This window comes from Leuresthes tenuis, unplaced genomic scaffold (assembly GCF_036924035.1).
Source record: "Leuresthes tenuis unplaced genomic scaffold, fLeuTen1.0.hap1 SCAF_22, whole genome shotgun sequence".
NCBI lineage: Eukaryota > Metazoa > Chordata > Actinopteri > Atheriniformes > Atherinopsidae > Leuresthes > Leuresthes tenuis.
Window position 1 is genome coordinate 27,566,249 of NW_027325376.1, and position 23,442 is coordinate 27,589,690.

At 45.2% G+C, this 23,442-nt stretch overlaps 2 non-coding genes across 2 annotated transcripts; both read right to left on the reverse strand.

The window, feature by feature from the left end:
- Positions 1-603: 603 nt before the first annotated feature.
- LOC140282440 (U5 spliceosomal RNA) lies at positions 604-717 on the reverse strand. The gene has a single exon (XR_011909875.1). It is a non-coding gene; the product is annotated as a U5 spliceosomal RNA (small nuclear RNA).
- A 15,771-nt stretch (positions 718-16,488) lies between these two features.
- Positions 16,489-16,602, reverse strand: LOC140282419 (U5 spliceosomal RNA). The gene has a single exon (XR_011909856.1). It is a non-coding gene; the product is annotated as a U5 spliceosomal RNA (small nuclear RNA).
- Positions 16,603-23,442: the final 6,840 nt, after the last annotated feature.

Consider the following 23,442-nt stretch of genomic DNA (forward strand, 5'->3'; position numbering starts at 1 on the left):
ACCTTTTAGTAGCCGAATAACTCCGCTCCCGCTATTGATTGTGTACAGTCGGGTATTTTAACCTTTTCTTACCCGCTTTTTACCAACTATGGTCGGACATTCACACCTTCTTACAGCGGAACACCTCCGCTCCCTCCTTTGATGGTGTATGTTCGGGCATTCGAACCTTTTCTTACCCGCTTTTTACAAACTATGGTCAGACATTCAAACCTTCTTGTAGCCAAACACATCCACTCCTGCTTTTGATGATGTATGGTTGGGCATTCGAACCTACTCGTTGCCCGCTTTTCATTAATTATGGGTGGACATTCACACCTTGTCGCGGCCAAACACCTCCGCTCCCTATTTTGATCATGTATGGTTTGACATTCGCACCTTTTCTCAACCGCTTTTTACTATGGCCCACCCGCTGCAATGAGCACTCTTCAGCCCTTTTAAATGGTATAACTTTGCACTCCCGCACGCTCCAGCAGGCACCATTCAAGCAACACCTTTGCACTCCAGCTTCAAACATCGGCACAGTCGCAACAGGTAAGGCGACTCTACTCAGAGAAGTCACTCTGCACAGTAACAAGATTTTTTTTGCACAGACAGAAAGGGCTTCACCCGCAAAGGTAAAGCCTGCCAAAAATAGAAACAACTCATTAGTGCTGCTCTCCACGGAAGTCTTTAATAAAAGGAGAAAGAGTTGTACGTTATGAAGAGAAACCAGAGTACGATTATCCGTCACTGCGGGAGCAAGGCATCAGGCTAGTTGGCATAGCCACCTTCCCCATGGTGAGCTTTGCTTGATTGAGACGCTTTCCCCCCCCCCTTGCTCCTCGGCTGACCAAGTAGGAACAATCGGGCCCTATTCGATGGCTGCCTTGTCTTTTACTCTGTGCAAAAGACAAGGCAGCAACAAAAACACCACGGGAACACCGTATTGAGGCTTTGTTCTGACCGCTCATTCGGTGTCGCGTTTCTTTCAAGCAATTCTCCCGCTTGGCCCACACTCTGCTCGCTCCCAGAGCCGTGTTAAAGTCTACTTCGCATTCACTCTCTTTTCTCAGCAGACTCTTGGGATTTTATCTATAAAATGAATTCCTTCACTCAAACTATGTTAAAACTGTCAAAAAAAAAAAACAACGTTGTACTTTGCAGTAAAAGAAAGAGCAAATCTAAAGTTTCAGGAATCCGAGAATAAGCTTACTTTCATGAGTTCTTCACGATTTCGGATTTTGCTATAAAATGAATTCCTTCACTCAAACTAAATTAAAACTGCTAAACCGCTAATCTGTTACATGTAAGGCAGATGTCAAATTCACCAAAATAGGATCTAAGGGTATTCGGCCAATCGAGCTGTAGCAGCTTCGGTAAAAGAGTATAAGTTGAAGAGTTTGTGAATAAAGGTGTGCAAACACATAGTGAGCTGTAGGAAAATAGGCAGGGAGCAATGCCGGCTGGGGTATATGTTCTTGTATGTTGTCTGACTGTTTGATTTGAATGTGTTGTCTAAGTGTCCTGTTGAATGTTACATGTTTGGGCTTTGACACGCTTCACTGTGGTTGTTAACTGTGTGGTGTGTCCTGAAATGTTATATGTTTGGGCTGTGTGACATGCTTAATGCTTGTCAGTAGCTACCCACTTATTCATATATAGCAACTGACAACATAAGAAGTCCGGACATACTTTGATAGTAGTTGTAGAAGTATCCTTATTGATAATAGATAAACTAATTCATAGTGATAGAACAGTAGATGAACAGGTGCCTGCACATGTCTCACGAAAATAAAATGGGTATATGATTGCTGACGGCAGAGCAATACTGCCAAACTTATGAGTTCTTGTGGCAAACTTGATTCAGGGTCTTGACGTGTATACGCTGTTTCGCTGACTTGATTGTCACAAGAAACAAAGTGTGTTTGATAAGATCCGACCATTTTATTACCGGAGGATCAGTATGTATGGATTCTGATGTGACTGATAAACCCATTCGTATCTTAAGCATAATCTAATACGTGAGACAACGCCCTGGCACACAATCAAAAAAAAAAAGAGAGAGCGGTTTTGTGTCCCCACAGTCCATAATGTAGAAAAGAGAGAAAAAAGCCTTTCTGATTTGGTGTGTGTGCTCACAGTGTAGAGTGTAGAGAAAAGAGAGAAAAGAAAGCCGTTTTGGTGTCACGGGTGTTGTGACTTACACACACAAATTTCTGAATTGAGAAAGGAAATTATTTTAGAATGTCACCTCTCTGTTGGGGAAGGAGCCGGAGATGGTGCGCGAGGCTGAGCGGTTCCGGCTAGATATAGTCGGACTCACCTCGATGCACGGCTTGGGCTCTGGAACCAGTCCTCTTGAGAGGGGTTGGACTCTCTTCCACTCTGGAGTTGGCCGTGGTGAGAGGCGCAGAGCAGGTGTGGGCATACTTATTGCCCCCAGGCTGTGTGCCAGTACATTGGGGTTTACCCCAGTGAACGAGAGGGTAGCCTCCCTCCGCCTTCGGGTGGGGGGACGAGTCCTGACTGTTGTTTGTGCCTATGCGCCAAACAGCAGTTCAGAGTACCCACCCTTTTTGGAGTCTCTGGGGGAGGCACTGGAGAATGCTCCTACCGGAGACTCCCTCGTTCTGCTGGGGGACTTCAATGCTCACGTGGGCAATGACAGTGAGACCTGGAGGGGTGTGATTGAGAGGAACGGCCCCCCCGATCTGAACCAGAGTAGTGTTATGTTGTTGGACTTCTGTGCTGGTCATGGACTGTCCATAACGAACACCATGTTCAGACATAAGGGTGTCCATATGTACACTTGGCACCAGGACACCCTTGGCCGCAGTTCGATGATCGACTTTGTGGTTGTATCATCGGACTTGCGGCCGTATGTCCTGGACACTCGGGTGAAGAGAGGGGCGGAGCTGTCAACTGATCACCACCTGGTGGTGAGTTGGCTCCGCTGGTGGGGGAGGATGCCGATCAGACCTGGCAGGCCCAAACGTATTGTGAGGGTCTGCTGGGAGCGTTTGTCAGAATCCCCCGTCAGAAGGAGCTTTAACTCCCACCTCCGGCAGAGCTTCAACCATATCCCAGGGGAGGTGGGGGACATTGAGTCCGAATGGGCCATGTTCCGTGACTCCATTGCCGAGGCAGCTGATCGGAGTTGTGGCCGTAAGGTGGTCGGTGCCTGTCGTGGCGGCAACCCTCGAACCTGCTGGTGGACACCAGTGGTGAGGGAAGCCGTCAAGCTGAGGAAGGAGTCCTATCGGGCCTTTTTGGCCAGTGGGACCCTGGAAGCAGCTGATAGGTACCGACAGGCCAGACGGACCGCGGCTTCGGCGGTTGCTGAGGCAAAAACTCGGGCCTGGGAGGAGTTCGGTGAGACCATGGAGAACGATTTCCGGACGGCCTCGAAGAGATTCTGGTCCACCATCCGGCGTCTCAGGGGGGGGAAGCGGCTCACAGTCAACACTGTTTACAGTGGGGACGGGGCTTTGCTGACCTCAACTTGGGATGTTGTGAGTCGGTGGGGGGAGTACTTCGAGGAACTCCTCAATCCTACCAACACGTGCTCGGAAGAGGCAGAGTCGGAGAGCTCGGAGACGGGGCCTCCCATTTCTGGGGCTGAGGTTGCCGAGGTGGTCAAAAAGCTCCTCGGTGGCAAGGCCCCGGGGGTGGATGAGGTCCGTCCTGAGTTTCTCAAGGCTCTGGATGTTGTAGGGCTGTCTTGGCTGACACGCCTCTGCAGCATCGCGTGGACATCGGGGACAGTGCCTCTGGACTGGCAGATTGGGGTGGTGGTCCCCCTCTTTAAAAAGTGGGACCGGAGGGTGTGTTCCAACTATAGGGGTATCACACACCTCAGCCTCCCTGGTAAGGTCTATTCGGGGGTATTGGAGAGGAGGATCTGTCGGATAATCGAGCCTCGGATTCAGGAGATGCAGTGTGGCTTTCGTCCTGGCTGTGGAACAGTGGACCAGCTCTATACCCTCGGCAGGATCCTGGAGGGTGCATGGGAGTTCGCCCAACCAGTCTACATGTGTTTTGTGGACTTGGAGAAAGCGTTCGACCGTGTCCCTCGTGGAGTCCTGTGGGGGGTGCTCCGGGAATATGGAGTGCCGGACCCCTTGATAGGGGCCGTTCGGTCTCTGTATGACCGGTGCCAGAGTTTGGTCCGCATTGCCGGCAGTAAGTCGGATACGTTTCCGGTGAGAGTTGGACTCCGTCAGGGCTGCCCTTTGTCACCGATTCTGTTCCTAACTTTTATGGACAGAATTTCTAGGCGCAGCCAGGGCGTTGAGGGTGTCCGATTTGGCGACCTCAGAATCGGGTCTCTGCTTTTTGCAGATGATGTGGTTCTGTTAGCGTCGTCAGGCCGTGACCTTCAGCTCTCACTGGAGCGATTCGCAGCCGAGTGTGAAGCGGCTGGGATGAGAATCAGCACCTCCAAATCCGAGACTATGGTTCTCAGCCGGAAAAGGGTGGAATGCTCTCTCCGGGTCGGGAATGAGATCCTTCCCCAAGTGGAGGAGTTCAAGTATCTCGGGGTCTTGTTCACGAGTGAGGGACGAATGGAGCGGGAGATTGACGGGCGGATCGGTGCGGCGTCTGCAGTGTTGCGGGCTCTGCACCGACCCGTCGTTGTGAAGAGGGAGCTGAGCCAGAAGGCGAAGCTCTCTACTTACTGGTCAATCTACGTTCCCATCCTCACCTATGGTCACGAGTTGTGGGTAGTGACCGAAAGAACAAGATCGCGAATACAAGCGGCCGAAATGGGTTTCCTCCGCAGGGTGTCTGGGCTCTCCCTTAGAGATAGGGTGAGAAAATCAGTCATCCGGGAGGGGCTCGGAGTAGAACCGCTGCTCCTCCGCATTGAGAGGAGTCAGATGAGGTGGCTCGGGCATCTGGTTAGGATGCCCCCTGGGCGCCTCCCTGGGGAGGTGTTCCGGGCACGTCCCACTGGGAGGAGACCCCGGGAAAGACCCAGGACACGCTGGAGAGACTATGTCTCTCGGCTGGCCTGGGAACGCCTCGGGGTCCCCCCGGAAGAGCTGGAGGAAGTGGCCGGGGACAGAGACGTCTCGGTTTCTCTACTCAAGCTGCTGCCCCCGCGACCCGACCCCCGGATAAGCGGCAGATGATGGATGGATGGAAATTATTTTAGAGGAAGCACTAGAGTTTAGATCCCACATTTGTTGATAGGCATTCATTTATTTCTTCACTTCTGATGAAGTTTCAACAATAAACAACAAACTTTGTATTATGAGAAAGAACCAGACTCATTCTTCAGGAATCCGAAAATAAGCTCTATTTTACGAGTTATGCGCGAATTCGGATTCTCCTATAAAACGAATTCCTTAACTTAAACCAAGTTAAGACTGCTTTGTCCTTCATATTTATTCATGTCTAATCAAGTTTCAACGATAAACAACGTTGTACTTTGTAGAATGAGAAAGAACTTCTTCAGTAATAAGCATCTCTCGACATATGACGAAGTACAGATTTTGCTAAAAAATTAATTCCTTCTATCAGCCTGACTTAAAACTGTTTGTCCTCTTTATTTATACACTTCAAATCAAGTTTCAACAATAAAAAAAATTTGTAGTTTGAGAAAGAACAACTTAATCTTCAGCAATCAGTATAAAAAGAGGGTAAGAAAAGGTGCAAATGCCAACCATACATCACTAAAAGGTGGAGCGGAAATATTCGGCTGCAAGTAGGTGTGAATGTCCGACCATAATTTGTAAAAAGCGGGTAAGAAAAGGTTCGAATGCCTGACTGTATATTAACAAAAGCGGGAGGAGAGGTCTTCGGATGAGAGTGTATGAGAATTTCCAACCATAATCTATAAAATGCGGTGAAGAAAAAGGTGTGAATGCCCCATAGAACACTAAAAGGTGGAGCGGAAGTGTTCGGCTGCAAGAAGGTGTGAATGTCCGACTATATTTGGTGAAAAGCAGGTGAAGCAAGGTCTGAATGCCCAACCTTACATCATCAAAAGCGAGATCAGAGGTGTTTGGCTGCAAGAAGGCCATAGTTTGCCAAAAGCGGGTAAGGTGCGAATGACCGACTAAATATCAACAAAAGTGGATGCAAGGGGGTGTGAACACCCACCATACAAGTATGGTGGAGAGGAAGCTGTGAATGGCCGACCATAGTAAAATGCGGGCAACAAGTAGGTTTGAATGCCCAACCATACATCATCAAAAGCAGGAGTGGATGTGTTCGGCTACAAGAAGGTTTGAATATACGACCAAAGTTTGTAAAAAGTGGGTAAGAAAAGGTTTGAATGCCCGAACATACACCATCAAAAGAGGGAGCGGAGGTGTTCCGCTGTAAGAAGGTGCAAGTTTGTAAAAAGCGGGTAAGAAAAGGTGTGATTGCCCGACAATGTATGATCAAAAGAGGGAGCGGAGGTTTTCGGCTGCAAGAAGGTCTGAATGTCCAACCACAATTTGTAAAAACCGGGGAAGAAAAGGCTGGAAAGCCCGACTATACACCATCAAAAGCGGGAGCGGAGGTGTTCAGCTGCAAGAAGGTCTGAATGTCCATCAATAATTGCTAGAAAACATGAAAGAAAAATTTCGAATATCAAACCGCACATGATCATAAGCGGGAGAGGAGGTGTTCGGCTGCAAGAAGGTGTGAATGTCCTCCCGTAATTCATGAAAAATGGGTAAAAAAAGGTGCGAATGACAAACCATACATTATCAAAAGCAGGTGTGAATGTCAGATCATAATTTGCAAAAAGCTGATGAGAAAAGGTGAGAATGCCCGACTATACACCATCAAATGCGGGAGCGGAGGTGTTCGGCTCTGAATAGGTGTGAATGTCCGACCATAATTGCTGAAAAATGTGTTAGAAAAGGTAAGAATGCCGGTCCATACATCATCAACAGCGGGAGAGGTGGTGTTCGGCTGCAAGTAGGTGTGAATGTCCAGCCATAATTACTCACAAACGGGTAAGAAAAGGAAGTATTGCCAGACCAAACATGATCAAAACAGGGAGCGGAGGTGGTTCAGCTGCAAGAAGGTGTGAATGTCCGACTAAAGTTTGTAAAAAGCGGGTAAGACAAGGTGCGAATGCCCAACAATGTATGATCAAAAGAGGGAGCGGAGGTTTTCGGCTGCAAGGTCTGAATGTCCAACCATAATTTGTAAAAACCGGGCAAGAAAAGGCTCGAAAGCCAGACTATAAACCATCAAAAGCGGCAGCGGAGGTTTTCGGCTGTAAGAAGGGCTGAATGTCCATCCATAATTACTGAAAAATGGGAAAAAAAAGGTGCGAATGCCCAACCATACATCATCAAAAGCGGGAGAGAAGGTGTTCGACTGCAAGTAGGTGTGAATGTCGGATCATAATTTATAAAATGCGGGTAAGAAAAGGTAAGAATGCCCAACCATAAATTATCAAAAGCGACAGCAGAGATGTTCGGCTGGTATTTATCAATGTCTAGATAGATTTCCACAAAAAACAACGTTGTACTTTGCAGTAAAAGAAAGAACAAATCTAAAGTTTCAGGAATCCGAGTATAAGCTTGCTTTCATGAGTTCTGCACGATTTCGGATTTTGCTATAAAATAAATTCCTTCACTCAAACTAAGTTAAAACTGCTTTGTCCTTCATATGTACCCATTTCTACATATATTTCAAGCATAAACTTTCTCATATTACCCTGAATGAGAAAGAACCACACTTGTCATTAAGCCATACGCCCCTTTTGAGGAGTTCTGTATGATTTGGGATTTTATCTATAAAATGAATTCCTTCACTCAAACTATGTTAAAACGGCTATTACCTTAATATTTATCAATGTCTAGATAGATTTAAAAAAAAAAAAAACCGTTGTAATTTGCAGTAAAAGAAAGAGCAGATCAAAAGTTTTAGGAATCCGAGAATAAGCTTATTTTCATGAGTTCTGCACGATTTGGGATTTTACTATAAAATGAATTCCTTCACTCAAACCAAATTAAAACTGCTTTGTCCTTCATATTTATCAATGTCTACATCGACTTAAACAAAGAACAACGTTGTATTTTGCAGTAGAAGAAAGAGCAGCACTGAAGGATCAGGAATCCGAGAATAAGCTTGCTTTCATGAGTTCTGCACGATTTCGGATTTTGCTATAAAATAAATTCCTTCACTCAAACTAAGTTAAAACTGCTTTGTCCTTCATATGTACCCATTTCTACATATATTTCAAGCATAAACTTCCTCATATTACCCTGAATGAGAAAGAACCACACTTGTGATAAGGCCATACGCCCCTTTTGAGGAGTTCTGCATGATTTGGGATTTTATCTATAAAATGAATTCCTTCACTCAAACTATGTTAAAACGGCTATTACCTTAATATTTATCAATGTCTAGATAGATTTAAAAAAAAAAAACGTTGTAATTTGCAGTAAAAGAAAGAGCAGATCAAAAGTTTTAGGAATCCGAGAATAAGCTTATTTTCATGAGTTCTGCATGATTTGGGATTTTATGTATAAAATTAATTCCTTCACTCAAACCAAGTGAAAACTGCTTTGTCCTTCATATTTATCAATGTCTAGATCAATTTCAACAAAGAATAACGTTGTATTTTACAGTATAGGAAAGAGCAACACTGGAGGATCAGGAATCCGAGAAAAAGCTTGCTTTCATGAGTTCTGCACGATTTCGGATTTTCCTGTAAATGAATTGCTTTGCTCAAACCAAGTTAAAATTGCTTTGTCCTTCATAATTATCCATGTTTAAAAATGTATCAAGCATAAAGTTCCTCATATTACCCTGAATGAGAAAGAAGCATCCCTTTGGTTGAGCAATACGTTCCTTTTGAGGAGTGCAGGATTTCCGATTTTGCTATAAAATTCATTCCTTCACTCAAACCAAGTGGAAACTGCTTTGAACTTCATATTTATCAATGTCTAGATCAATTTCAACTTCTTCTACTGCAAAATACAATGTTGTTCTTTGTTGAAGTTGATCTACACATTCATAAATATGAAGGTAAAATCAGTTTTCACTCGGTTTGAGTGAAGGAATTTATTTAATAGCAAAATCCCAAATCATGCAGAACTCCTCAAAAGGAACGTATGGCTTAATCACAAGTGTGGTTCTTTCTCATTCAGGGTAATATGAGGAAGTTGCTTCAAACATTTTTAGACATGGATAACTATGAAGGACAAATCAGTTTTTAAACCGCTTTTTAAAAACTTTAATCAGAAATTTACACCTTGCAGCTGAACCATCTCCACTCCCTGTTTTGATAATGTATGGTTGGGCATTCGCACCTTTTTTTACCCATTTTTCAGGAATTATGTCCGGAAATTCACACCTTCATGCAGCCGAACACCTCCTCTCCCGCTTATGATCATTTGCAGTTTGATATTCGAAAATTTTCTTTCATGTTTTAAAGCAATTATTGATGGACATTCAGACCTTCTTGCAGCTGAACCCCTCTGCTCCCGCTTTTGATGGTGTATAGTTGGGCTGTTGAGCCTTTTCTTCCCGGTTTTTACAAATTATGGTTGGACATTCAGACCTTCCAGCAGCTGATCACCTCCGCTCCCTCTTTTGATCATACATTGTCGGGCATTCGCACCTTGTCTTTTCCGCTTTTTACAAACTTTATTCGGACATTCACACCTTGCAGTTAAACCACCTCCGCTCCCTGTTTTGATCATGTATGGTCTGGCAATACTACCTTTTCTTACCCGTTTGTGAGTAATTATGGCTGGACATTCACACCTACTTGCAGCGGAACACCTCCGCTTCCGCTTTTGATGGTGTATATTCGGGCATACGAACCTTTTCTTACCTGCTTTTTACAAACCATGGTCGGACTTTCACACCTTCTCTTAGCTGAACAACTCCGCTCCCTCTTTTGATTGTGTACAGTCGGGTATTTTAACCTTTTCTTACCCACTTTTTACCAACTAACGTCGGACATTCACACCTTCTTACAGCGGAACACCTCCGCTCCCTCTTTTGATGGTGTATATTCGGGCATTCGAACCTATTCTTACCCCCTTTTTACAAACTATGCTCGGAGATTCCCACCTACTCACAGCCGAACAACTCCGCTCCCGCATTTGATGGTGTATAGTCGGGCATTCTCACCCTTTCTCATCAGCTTTTTGCAAATTATGATCTGACATTCACACCTACTTGCAGTCGAACAGCTCTGCTCCCGCTTTTGATTATGTTTGGTAGGACATTCGAACCTTTTCTTAACTACTTTTTACAAACTTTGTTCGGACATTCACACCTTCTTGTAGCCGAACACATGCACTCCTGCTTTTGATGATGTATGGTTGGGCATTCGCACCTTTTTTTACCCATTTTTCAGGATTTATGTGTTGACATTCAAACCTTCTTGCAGCTGAACACCTCCTCTCCCAGTTATGATCATTTGCGGTTTGATTTTCGAAAATTTTCTTTCATGTTTTCTAGCAATTATTGATGGACATTTAGACCTTCTTGCAGCTGAACACCTCCGCTCCTGCTTTTGATCATACATTGTCAGGCATTCGCACCTAGTCTTACCCGCTTTTTACAAACTTTAGTCGAACATTCACACCTTTTTGCAGCCGAACACCACCTCTCCCGCTTTTGATGATGTATGGTCCGGCATTCTTACCTTTTCTAACACATTTTTCATTAATTATGGTCGGACATTCACACCTTCTTGCAGCCGAACACTTCCGCTCCACCTTTTAGTGTTCTATCACACCTTTTTTTTCACCGCATTTTATAGATTATGGTTGGAAATTCTCAACCACTCTCATCCGAAGACCTCTCCTCCCGCTTTTGTTAATATATTTGAACTTTAGTCGGAAATTCACACCTTCTTGCAGCTGAACCACCTCCGCTCCCTGTTTTGATCATGTATGGTCTGGCAATACTACCTTTTCTTACCCGTTTGTGAGTAATTATGGCTGGACATTCACACCTACTTGCAGCCGAACACCACCTCTCTCGCTTTTGATGATGTATGGACCGGCATTCTTACCTTTTCTAACACATTTTTCAGCAATTATGGTCGGAGATTCACACCTACTCACAGCCGAACAACTCCGCTCCCGCATTTGATGGTGTATAGTCGGGCATTCTCACCCTTTCTCATCAGCTTTTTGCAAATTATGATCTGATATTCACACCTACTTGCAGTCGAACAGCTCTGCTCCCGCTTTTGATTATGTTTTGTTGGATATTCGAACCTTTTCTTAACTGCTTTTTACAAACTTTGGTCGGACATTCACACCTTTTTGTAGCCGAAAACATCCACTCCTGCTTTTGATGATGTATGGTTGGGCATTCGCACCTTTTTTTTACCCATTTTTCAGGAATTATGGGTGAACATTCAAACCTTCTTGCAGCTGAACACCTCCTCTCCCACTTATGATCATTTGTGGTTTGATTTTCGAAAATTTTCTTTCATGTTTTCTAGCAATTATTGATGGACATTTAGACCTTCTTGCAGCTGAACACCTCCGCTCCTGCTTTTGATCATACATTGTCAGGTATTCGCACCTTGTCTTACCCGCTTTTTACAAACTTTAGTCGAACATTCACACCTTTTTGCAGCCGAACACCACCTCTCCCGCTTTTGATGATGTATGGTCCGGCATTCTTACCTTTTCTAACACATTTTTCAGCAATTATGGTCGGACATTCACACCTTCTTGCAGCCGAACACTTCCACTCCACCTTTTAGTGTTCTATCACACCTTTTTTTTCACCGTATTTTATAGATTATGGTTGGAAATTCTCAACCACTCTAATCCGAAGACCTCTCCTCCCGCTTTTGTTAATATATTTAAACTTTAGTCGGACATTCATACCTTCTTGCAGCTGAACCACCTCCGCTCCCTGTTTTGATCATGTATGGTCTGGCAATACTACCTTTTCTTACCCGTTTGTGAGTAATTATGGCTGGACATTCACACCTACTTGCAGTCGAACAGCTCTGCTCCCTTTTTTGATTATGTTTGGTTGGATATTCGAACCTTTTCTTAACTGCTTTTTACAAACTTTGGTCGGAAGTTCACACCTTCTTGCAGCCGAACACCTCCGTTTCCGCTTTTGATGGTATATACTTGGGCATTCGAACCTTTTCTTACCCGCTTTTTACAAACCATGGTCGGACTTTCACACCTTCTTGTAGCCGAACAACTCCAATCCCGCTATTGATTGTGTACAGTCGGGTATTTTAACCTTTTCTTACCCGCTTTTGACCAACTACGGTCGGACATTAACACCGTCTTAGAGCGGAACACCTCCGCTCCCTCTTTTGATGGTGTATGTTCGGGCATTCTCACCCTTTTCTTACCCACTTTTTACAAACTATGGTCGGACATTCAAACCTTCTTGTAGCCAAAAACCTCCGCTCCCTCTTTTGATCATACATTGTCGGTCATTCGCAACTTTTCTTACCCGCTTTTTACAAACCATGGTCGGACTTTCACACCTTCTTGTAGCTGAACACATCCGCTCCCGCTATTGATTGTGTACAGTCGGGTATTTTAACCTTTTCTTACCCGCTTTTTACCAACTATGGTTGGACATCCACATCTTCTTACAGTGGAACACCTCCGCTCCCTCTTTTGATGGTGTATGTTCGGGCATTCGAACCTTTTCTTACCCGCTTTTTGCAAACTATGCTCGGACATTCAAACCTTCTTGTAGCCGAACACATCCACTCCTCTATCTCGATATTGATAAATATGGAAGGACAAAGCAGTTTTAACTTGGTTTGAGCAAAGCAATTAATTTCACAGCAAAATCTGAAATCGTGCAGAACTCATGAAAGCAAGCTTATACTCGGATTCCTGAAACTTTAGATTTGCTCTTTCTTTTACTGCAAAGTACTACGTTGTTTTTTTGTTTAAATCTTTCTAGACATGGTAAATATGAAGGACAAATAAGTTTTAACATAGTTTGAGTGAAGGAATGCATTTTATAAGCAAAATAAAATGCATGAACTCACGAAAAGCTTTTTATCGCTTTTCCCTGCTTTTTACAAACTTTGGTCGGACGTTAACACCTTCTTGCAGCCGAACATCTCCGCTTCCGCTTTTGATGGTGTATATTCGGGCATTCGAACCTTTTCTTACCCGCTTTTTACAAACCATGGGTGGACTTTCACACCTTCTTGTAGCTGAACACCTCCACTCCCGTTTTTGATGGTGTATAGTCGGGCATTCGAATCTTTTGTTACCCGCTTTTTACAAACCATGGGTGGACTTTCACACCTTCTTCCAGCCGAAAACCTCCGCTCCCTCTTTTGATCATACATTGTAGGGCATTCGCACCTTTTCTTACCCGCTTTTTACCAACTATGGTCGGCTATTCACACCTTCTTACAGCGGAACACCTCCGTTCCCTCTTTTGATGGTGTATGTTCGGGCATTCAAACCTTTTCTTACCCGCTTTTTACAATCAATGCTCGGACATTCAAACCTTCCTGTAGCCGAACACATCCACTCCTGCTTTTGATGATGTATGGTTGGGCATTCGAACCTACTTGTTGCCCGCTTTTCATTAATTATGGGTGGACATTCACACCTTGTCGCAGCCAAACACCTCCGCTCCCTGTTTTGATCATGTATGGCTGGACATTCGCACCTTTTCTCACCCGCTTTTTGCAAACTATGGTCGGCTATTCACAGCTTCCTCTCCAACATACTTGTATGGCTGGACATTCACACCTACTTGCAGCCGAACACCACCTCTCTCGCTTTTGATGATGTATGGACCGGCATTCTTACCTTTTCTAACACATTTTTCAGCAATTATGGTCGGAGATTCACACCTACTCACAGCCGAACAACTCCGCTCCCGCATTTGATGGTGTATAGTCGGGCATTCTCACCTTTTCTCATCAGCTTTTTGCAAATTATGATCTGACATTCACACCTACTTGCAGTCAAACAGTTTGGTTGGATATTCGAACCTTTTCTTAACTACTTTTTACAAACTTTGGTTGGACGTTCACACCTTCTTGTAGCCGAACACATCCACTCCTACTTTTGATGATGTATGGTTGGGCATTCGCACCTTTTTTTTACCCATTTTTCAGGAATTATAGGTGGACATTCACACCTTCTTGCAGCTGAAAACCTCCTCTCCCACTTATGATCATGTGCGGTTTGATTTTGGAAAATTTTCTTTCATGTTTTCTAGCAATTATTGATGGACATTTAGACCTTCTTGCAGCCGAACACCTCCGCTCCTGCTTTTGATCATACATTGTCAGGCATTCACACCTTGTCTTACCAGCTTTTTACAAACTTTAGTCGAACATTCACACCTTTTTGCAGCCAGATGTATGGACCGGCATTCTTACCTTTTCTAACACATTTTTCAGCAATTATGGTCGGAGATTCACACCTACTCACAGCCGAACACATCCGCTCCTGCATTTGATGGTGTATAGTCGGGCATTCTCACCCTTTCTCATCAGTTTTTTTCAAATTATGATCTGACATTCACACCTACTTGCAGTCAAACAGTTTGGTTGGATATTCGAACCTTTTCTTAAGTGCTTTTTAAAAACTTTGGTTGGACGTTCAGACCTTCTTGTAGCCGAACATATCCACTCCTGCTTATGATGATGTATGGTTGGGCATTCGTACCTTTTTTTTACCCATTTTTCAGGAATTATAGGTGGACATTCACACCTTCTTGCAGCTGAACACCTCCTCTCCCACTTATGATCATGTGAGGTTTGATTTTCAAAAATTTTCTTTCATGTTTTCTAGCAATTATGGTTGGACATTCACACCTTCTTGCAGCCGAAAACCTCCGCTTCCACTTTTGATGGTATGTATTCGGGCATTCGAACCTTTTCTTACCCGGTTTTTACAAATTATGGTTGGACAATCAGATCTTGCAGCTGAACCACCTCCGCTCCCTGTTTTGATCATGTATGGTCTGGCAATAGTATCTTGTCTTACACGCTTGTTATAAACGTTAGTCACACATTCACACCTTCTTGCAGCTGAACCACCTCCACTCCCTGTTTTGATCATGTATGGTCTGGCAATACTACCTTTTCTTACCCGTTTGTGAGTATTTATGGCTGGACATTCACACCTACTTGCAGTCGAACAGCTCTGCTCCCACTTTTGATTATGTTTGGTTGGATATTCGAACCTTTTCTTAACTGCTTTTTACAAACTTTGGTCGGAAGTTCACACCTTCTTCCAGCCGAACACCTCCGCTTCCGCTTTTGATCATACATTGTCGGGCATTCGCACCTTTTCTTACTCGCTTTTTACAAACCATGGTCGGACTTTCACACCTGTTAGTAGCCGAACAACTCCGCTCCCGCTATTGATTGTGTACAGTCGGGTATTTTAACCTCTTCTTACCCGCTTTCTACCAACTATGGTCGGACATTAACACCTTCTTACAGCGGAACACCTCCGCTCCCTCTTTTGATGGTGTATGTTCGGGCATTCGAACCTTTTCTTACCCGCTTTTTACAAACTATGGTCGGACATTCAAACCTTCTTGTAGCCGAACACATCCACTCCTGCTTTTGATGATGTATGGTTGGGCATTCGCAACTTTTCTTACCCATTTTTCAGTAATTATGGGTGGACATTCACACCTTCTTGCAGCTGAACACCTCCTCTCCCGCTTATGATCATGTTTGGTTTGATATTCGAAAATTCTCTTTCATGTTTTCTAGCAATTATTGATGGACATTCAGACCTTCTTGAAGCTGAACACCTCCGCTCCAGCTGTTGATGGTGTATAGTCGGGCTTTCGAGCCTTTTCTTCCCCAGTTTTTACAAATTATGGTTGGACATTCAGACCTTCTTTCAGCCGAAAACCTCTGCTCCCTCTTTTGATCATACATTGTCGGGCATTCGAACCTTTTCTTACCCGCTTTTTACAAACCATGGTCGGACTTTCACACCTTTTAGTAGCCGAATAACTCCGCTCCCGCTATTGATTGTGTACAGTTGGGTATTTTAACCTTTTCTTACCCGCTTTTTACCAACTACGGTCGGACATTCACACCTTCTTACAGCGGAACACCTCCGCTCCCTCCTTTGATGGTGTATGTTCGGGCATTCGAACCTTTTCTTACCCGCTTTTTACAAACTATGGTCAGACATTCAAACCTTCTTGTAGCCGAACACATCCACTCCTGCTTTTGATGATGTATGGTTGGGCATTCGAACCTACTCGTTGCCCGCTTTTCATTAATTATGGGTGGACATTCACACCTTGTCGCGGCCAAACACCTCCGCTCCCTATTTTGATCATGTATGGTTTGACATTCGCACCTTTTCTCAACCGCTTTTTACTATGGCCCACCCGCTGCAATGAGCACTCTTCAGCCCTTTTAAATGGTATAACTTTGCACTCCCGCACGCTCCAGCAAGCACCATTCAAGCAACACCTTTGCAGTCCAGCTTCAAACATCGGCACATGTAACAACAGGTAAGGCGACTCTACTCAGAGAAGTCACTCTGCACAGTAACAAGATTTTTTTTGCACAGACACAAAGGGCTTCATCCGCAAAGGTAAAGCCTGCCAAAAATAGAAACAACTCATTAGTGCTGCTCTCCACGGAAGTCTTTAATAAAAGGCGAAAGAGTTGTACGTTATGAAGAGAAACCAGAGTACGATTATCCGTCACTGCGGGAGCAGGGCATCAGGCTAGTTGGCATAGCCACCTTCCCCATGGTGAGCTTTGCTTGATTGAGACGCTTTCTCCCCCCCCTTGCTCCTCGGCTGACCAAGTAGGAACAATCGGGCCCTATTCGATGGCTGCCTTGTCTTTTACTCTGTGCAAAAGACAAGGCAGCAACAAAAACACCACGGGAACACCGTATTGAGGCTTTGTTCTGACCGCTCATTCGGTGTCGCGTTTCTTTCAAGCAATTCTCCCGCTTAGCCCACACTCTGCTCGCTCCCAGAGCCGTGTTAAAGTCTACTTCGCATTCACTCTCTTTTCTCAGCAGACTCTTGGGATTTTATCTATAAAATGAATTCCTTCACTCAAACTATGTTAAAACTGTCAAAAAAAAAACAACGTTGTACTTTGCAGTAAAAGAAAGAGCAAATCTAAAGTTTCAGGAATCCGAGAATAAGCTTACTTTCATGAGTTCTTCACGATTTTGGATTTTGCTATAAAATGAATTCCTTCACTCAAACTAAATTAAAACTGCTAAACCGCTAATCTGTTACATGTAAGGCAGATGTCAAATTCACCGAAATAGAATCTAAGGGTATTCGGCCAATCGAGCTGTAGCAGCTTCGGTAAAAGAGTATAAGTTGAAGAGTTTGTGAATAAAGGTGTGCACACACATAGTGAGCTGTAGGAAAATAGGCAGGGAGCAATGCCGGCTGGGGTATATGTTCTTGTATGTTGTCTGACTGTTTGATTTGAATGTGTTGTGTAAGTGTCCTGTTGAATGTCACATGTTTGGGCTTTGACACGCTTCACTGTGGTTGTTAACTGTGTGGTGTGTCCTGAAATGTTATATGTTTGGGCTGTGTGACATGCTTAATGCTTGTCAGTAGCTACCCACTTATTCATATATAGCAACTGACAACATAAGACGTCCGGACATACTTTGATAGTAGTTGTACAAGTATCCTTATTGATAATAGATAAACTAATTCATAGTGATAGAACAGTAGATGAACAGGTGCCTGCACATGTCTCACGAAAATAAAATGGGTATATGATTGCTGACGGCAGAGCAATACTGCCAAACTTATGAGTTCTTGTGGCAAACTTGATTCAGGGTCTTGACGTGTATACGCTGTTTCGCTGACTTGATTGTCACAAGAAACAAAGTGTGTTTGATAAGATCCGACCATTTTATTACGGGAGGATCAGTATGTATGGATTCTGATGTGACTGATAAACCCATTCGTATCTTAAGCATAATCTAATACGTGAGACAACGCCCTGGCACACAATCAAAAAAAAAAAGAGAGAGCGGTTTTGTGTCCCCACAGTCCATAATGTAGAAAAGAGAGAAAAAAGCCTTTCTGATTTGGTGTGTGTGCTCACAGTGTAGAGTGTAGAGAAAAGAGAGAAAAGAAAGCCGTTTTGGTGTCACGGGTGTTGTGACTTACACACACAAATTTCTGAATTGAGAAAGGAAATTATTTTAGAATGTCACCTCTCTGTTGGGGAAGGAGCCGGAGCTGGTGCGCGAGGCTGAGCGGTTCCGGCTAGATATAGTCGGACTCACCTCGACGCACGGCTTGGGCTCTGGAACCAGTCCTCTTGAGAGGGGTTGGACTCTCTTCCACTCTGGAGTTGGCCGTGGTGAGAGCAGGTGTGGGCATACTTATTGCCCCCCGGGCTGTGTGCCAGTACATTGGGGTTTACCCCAGTGAACGAGAGGGTAGCCTCCCTCCGCCTTCGGGTGGAGGGACGAGTCCTGACTGTTGTTTGTGCCTATGCGCCAAACAGCAGTTCAGAGTACCCACCCTTTTTGGAGTCTCTGGGGGAGGCACTGGAGAATGCTCCTACCGGAGACTCCCTCGTTCTGCTGGGGGACTTCAATGCTCACGTGGGCAATGACAGTGAGACCTGGAGGGGTGTGATTGAGAGGAACGGCCCCCCCAATCTGAACCAGAGTGGTGTTATGTTGTTGGACTTCTGTGCTGGTCATGGACTGTCCATAACGAACACCATGTTCAGACATAAGGGTGTCCATATGTGCACTTGGCACCAGGACACCCTTGGCCGCAGTTCGATGATCGACTTTGTGGTTGTATCATCGGACTTGCGGCCGTATGTCCTGGACACTCGGGTGAAGAGAGGGGCGGAGCTGTCAACTGATCACCACCTGGTGGTGAGTTGGCTCCGCTGGTGGGGGAGGATGCCGATCAGACCTGGCAGGCCCAAACGTATTGTGAGGGTCTGCTGGGAGCGTTTGTCAGAATCCCCCGTCAGAAGGAGCTTTAACTCCCACCTCCGGCAGAGCTTCAACCATATCCCGGGGGAGGTGGGGGACATTGAGTCCGAATGGGCCATGTTCCGTGACTCCATTGCCGAGGCAGCTGATCGGAGTTGTGGCCGTAAGGTGGTCGGTGCCTGTCGTGGCGGCAACCCTCGAACCTGCTGGTGGACACCAGTGGTGAGGGAAGCCGTCAAGCTGAAGAAGGAGTCCTATCGGGCCTTTTTGGCCAGTGGGACCCTGGAAGCAGCTGATAGGTACCGACAGGCCAGACGGGCCGCGGCTTCGGCGGTTGCTGAGGCAAAAACTCGGGCCTGGGAGGATTTCGGTGAGACCATGGAGAACGATTTCCGGACGGCCTCGAAGAGATTCTGGTCCACCATCCGGCGTCTCAGGGGGGGGAAGCGGCTCACAGTCAACACTGTTTACAGTGGGTATTGGAGAGGAGGATCCATCGGATAATCGAGCCTCGGATTCAGGAGATGCAGTGTGGCTTTCGTCCTGGCCGTGGAACAGTGGACCAGCTCTATACCCTCGGCAGGATCCTGGAGGGTGCATGGGAGTTCGCCCAACCAGTCTACATGTGTTTTGTGGACTTGGAGAAAGCGTTCGACCGTGTCCCTCGTGGAGTCCTGTGGGGGGTGCTCCGGGAATATGGAGTGCCGGACCCCTTGATAGGGGCCGTTCGGTCTCTGTATGACCGGTGCCAGAGTTTGGTCCGCATTGTCGGCAGTAAGTCGGATACGTTTCCGGTGAGAGTTGGACTCCGTCAGGGCTGCCCTTTGTCACCCATTCTGTTCCTAACTTTTATGGACAGAATTTCTAGGCGCAGCCAGGGCGTTGAGGGTGTCCGATTTGGCGACCTCAGAATCGGGTCTCTGCTTTTTGCAGATGATGTGGTTCTGTTAGCGTCGTCAGGCCGTGACCTTCAGCTCTCACTGGAGCGATTCGCAGCCGAGTGTGAAGCGGCTGGGATGAGAATCAGCACCTCCAAATCCGAGACTATGGTTCTCAGCCGGAAAAGGGTGGAATGCTCTCTCCGGGTTGGGAATGAGATCCTTCCCCAAGTGGAGGAGTTCAAGTATCTCGGGGTCTTGTTCACGAGTGAGGGACGAATGGAGCGGGAGATTGACGGGCGGATCGGTGCGGCGTCTGCAGTGTTGCGGGCTCTGCACCGACCCGTCGTTGTGAAGAGGGAGCTGAGCCAGAAGGCGAAGCTCTCTACTTACTGGTCAATCTACGTTCCCATCCTCACCTATGGTCACGAGTTGTGGGTAGTGACCGAAAGAACAAGATCGCGAATACAAGCGGCCGAAATGGGTTTCCTCCGCAGGGTGTCTGGGCTCTCCCTTAGAGATAGGGTGAGAAGCTCAGTCATCCGGGAGGGGCTCGGAGTAGAACCGCTGCTCCTCCGCATTGAGAGGAGTCAGATGAGGTGGCTCGGGCATCTGGTTAGGATGCCCCCTGGGCGCCTCCCTGGGGAGGTGTTCAGGGCACGTCCCACTGGGAGGAGACCCCGGGAAAGACCCAGGACACGCTGGAGAGACTATGTCTCTCGGCTGGCCTGGGGAAGTGGCCGGGGACAGAGACGTCTGGGTTTCTCTACTCAAGCTGCTGCCCCCGCGACCCGACCCCCGGATAAGCGGCAGATGATGGATGGATGGAAATTATTTTAGAGGAAGCACTAGAGTTTAGATCCCACATTTGTTGATAGGCATTCATTTATTTCTTCACTTCTGATGAAGTTTCAACAATAAACAACAAACTTTGTATTATGAGAAAGAACCAGACTCATTCTTCAGGAATCCGAAAATAAGCTCTATTTTACGAGTTATGCACGAATTCGGATTCTCCTATAAAACGAATTCCTTAACTTAAACCAAGTTAAGACTGCTTTGTCCTTCATATTTATTCATGTCTAATCAAGTTTCAACAATAAACAACGTTGTACTTTGTAGAATGAGAAAGAACTTCTTCAGCAATAAGCATCTCTCGACATATGACGAAGTACAGATTTTGCTAAAAAATTAATTCCTTCTATCAGCCTGACTTAAAACTGTTTGTCCTCTTTATTTATCCACTTCAAATCAAGTTTCAACAATAAGAAAAATGTTGTACTTTGAGAAAGAACAACTTAATCTTCAGCAATCAGTATAAAAAGAGGGTAAGAAAAGGTGCAAATGCCAACCATACATCACTAAAAGGTGGAGCGGAAATATTCGGCTGCAAGTAGGTGTGAATGTCCGACCATAATTTGTAAAAAGCGGGTAAGAAAAGGTTCGAATGCCTGACTGTATATTAACAAAAGCGGGAGGAGAGGTCTTTGGATGAGAGTGGGTGAGAATTTCCAACCATAATCTATAAAATGCGGTGAAAAAAAAGGTGTGAATGCCCCATAGAACACTAAAAGGTGGAGCGGAAGTGTTCGGCTGCAAGAAGGTGTGAATGTCCGACTATATTTGGTGAAAAGCAGGTGAAGCAAGGTCTGAATGCCCAACCTTACATCATCAAAAGCGAGATCAGAGGTGTTTGGCTGCAAGAAGGCCATAGTTTGCTAAAAGCGGGTAAGGTGCGAATGACCGACTAAATATCAACAAAAGTGGATGCAAGTGGGTGTGAACATCCCACCATACAAGTATGGTGGAGAGGAAGCTGTGAATGGCCGACCATAGTAAAAAGCGGGCAACAAGTAGGTTTGAATGGCCAACCATACATCATCAAAAGCAGGAGTGGATGTGTTCGGCTACAAGAAGGTTTGAATATCCGACCATAGTTTGTAAAAAGTGGGTAAGAAAAGGTTTGAATGCCCGAACACACACCATCAAAAGAGGTAGCGGAGGTGTTCCGCTGTAAGAAGGTGCAAGTTTGTAAAAAGCGGGTAAGAAAAGGTGTGAATGCCCGACAATGTATAATCAAAAGAGGGAGCGGAGGTTTTCGGCTGCAAGAAGGTCTGAATGTCCAACCACAATTTGTAAAAACCGGGGAAGAAAAGGCTGGAAAGCCCGACTATACACCATCAAAAGCGGGAGCGGAGGTGTTCAGCTGCAAGAAGGTGTGAATGTCCTCCCATAATTCCTGAAAAATGGGTAAAAAAAAGGTGCGAATGCCCAACCATACATCATCAAAAGCAGGAGTGGATGTGTTCGGCTACAAGAAGGTGTGAATTTCCGACCAAAGTTTGTAAAAAGCAGTTAAGAAAAGGTTCGAATATCCAACCAAACATAATCAAAAGCGGGAGCAGAGCTGTTTGACTGCAAGTAGGTGTGAATGTCAGATCATAATTTGCAAAAAGCTGATGAGAAAGGGTGAGAATGCCCGACTATACACCATCAAATGCGGGAGCGGAGTGTTTCGGCTGTGAGTAGGTGTGAATCTCCGACCATAATTGCTGAAAAATGTGTTAGAAAAGGTAGTATTGCCAGACCATACATGATCAAAACAGGGAGTGGAGGTGGTTCAGCTGCAAGAAGGTGTGAATGTCCGACTAAAGTTTAAATATATTAACAAAAGCGGGAGGAGAGGTCTTCGGATTAGAGTGGTTGAGAATTTCCAACCATAATCTATAAAATGCGGTGAAAAAAAAGTTGTGATAGGACACTAAAAGGTGGAGCGGAAGTGTTCGGCTGCAAGAAGGTGTGAATGTCCGACCATAATTGCTGAAAAATGTGTTAGAAAAGGTAAGAATGCCGGACCATACATCATCAAAAGCGGGAGAGGTGGTGTTCGGCTTAGAAAAGGTGTGAATGTTCGACTAAAGTGTGTAAAAAGCGGGTAAGACAAGGTGCGAATGCCTGACAATGTATGATCAAAAGCAGGAGCGGAGGTGTTCAGCTGCAAGAAGGTTTGAATGTCCACCCATAATTCCTGAAAAATGGGTAAAAAAAGGGTGCGACTGCCCAACCATACATCATCAAAAGCAGGAGTGGATGTGTCCGGCTACAAGAAGGTGTGAATGTCCGACCAAAGTTTGTAAAAAGCATTTAAGAAAAGGTTCGAATATCCAACCAAACATAATCAAAAGCGGAAGCAGAGCTGTTCGACTGCAAGTAGGTGTGAATGTCAGATCATAATTAGCAAAAAGCTGATGAGAAAGGGTGAGAATGCCCGACTATACAACATCAAATGCGGGAGCGGAGTGTTTCGGCTGTGAGTAGGTGTGAATCTCCGACCATAATTGCTGAAAAATGTGTTAGAAAAGGTAAGAATGCCGGTCCATACATCATCAAAAGTGAGAGAGGTGGTGGTCGGCTGCAAAAAGATGTGAATGTCCAGCCATAATTACTCACAAACGGGTAAAAAAGGTAGTATTGCCAGACCATACATGATCAAAACAGGGAGCGGAGGTGGTTCAGCTGCAAGATGTCCGACTAAAGTTTAAATATATTACCAAAAGCAGGAGGAGAGGTCTTCGGATGAGAGTGTATGAGAATTTCCAACAATAATCTATAAAATGCGGTGAAAAAAAAGGTGTGATAGAACACTAAAAGGTGGAGCGGAAGTGTTCGGCTGCAAGAAGGTGTGAATGTCCGACCATAATTGCTGA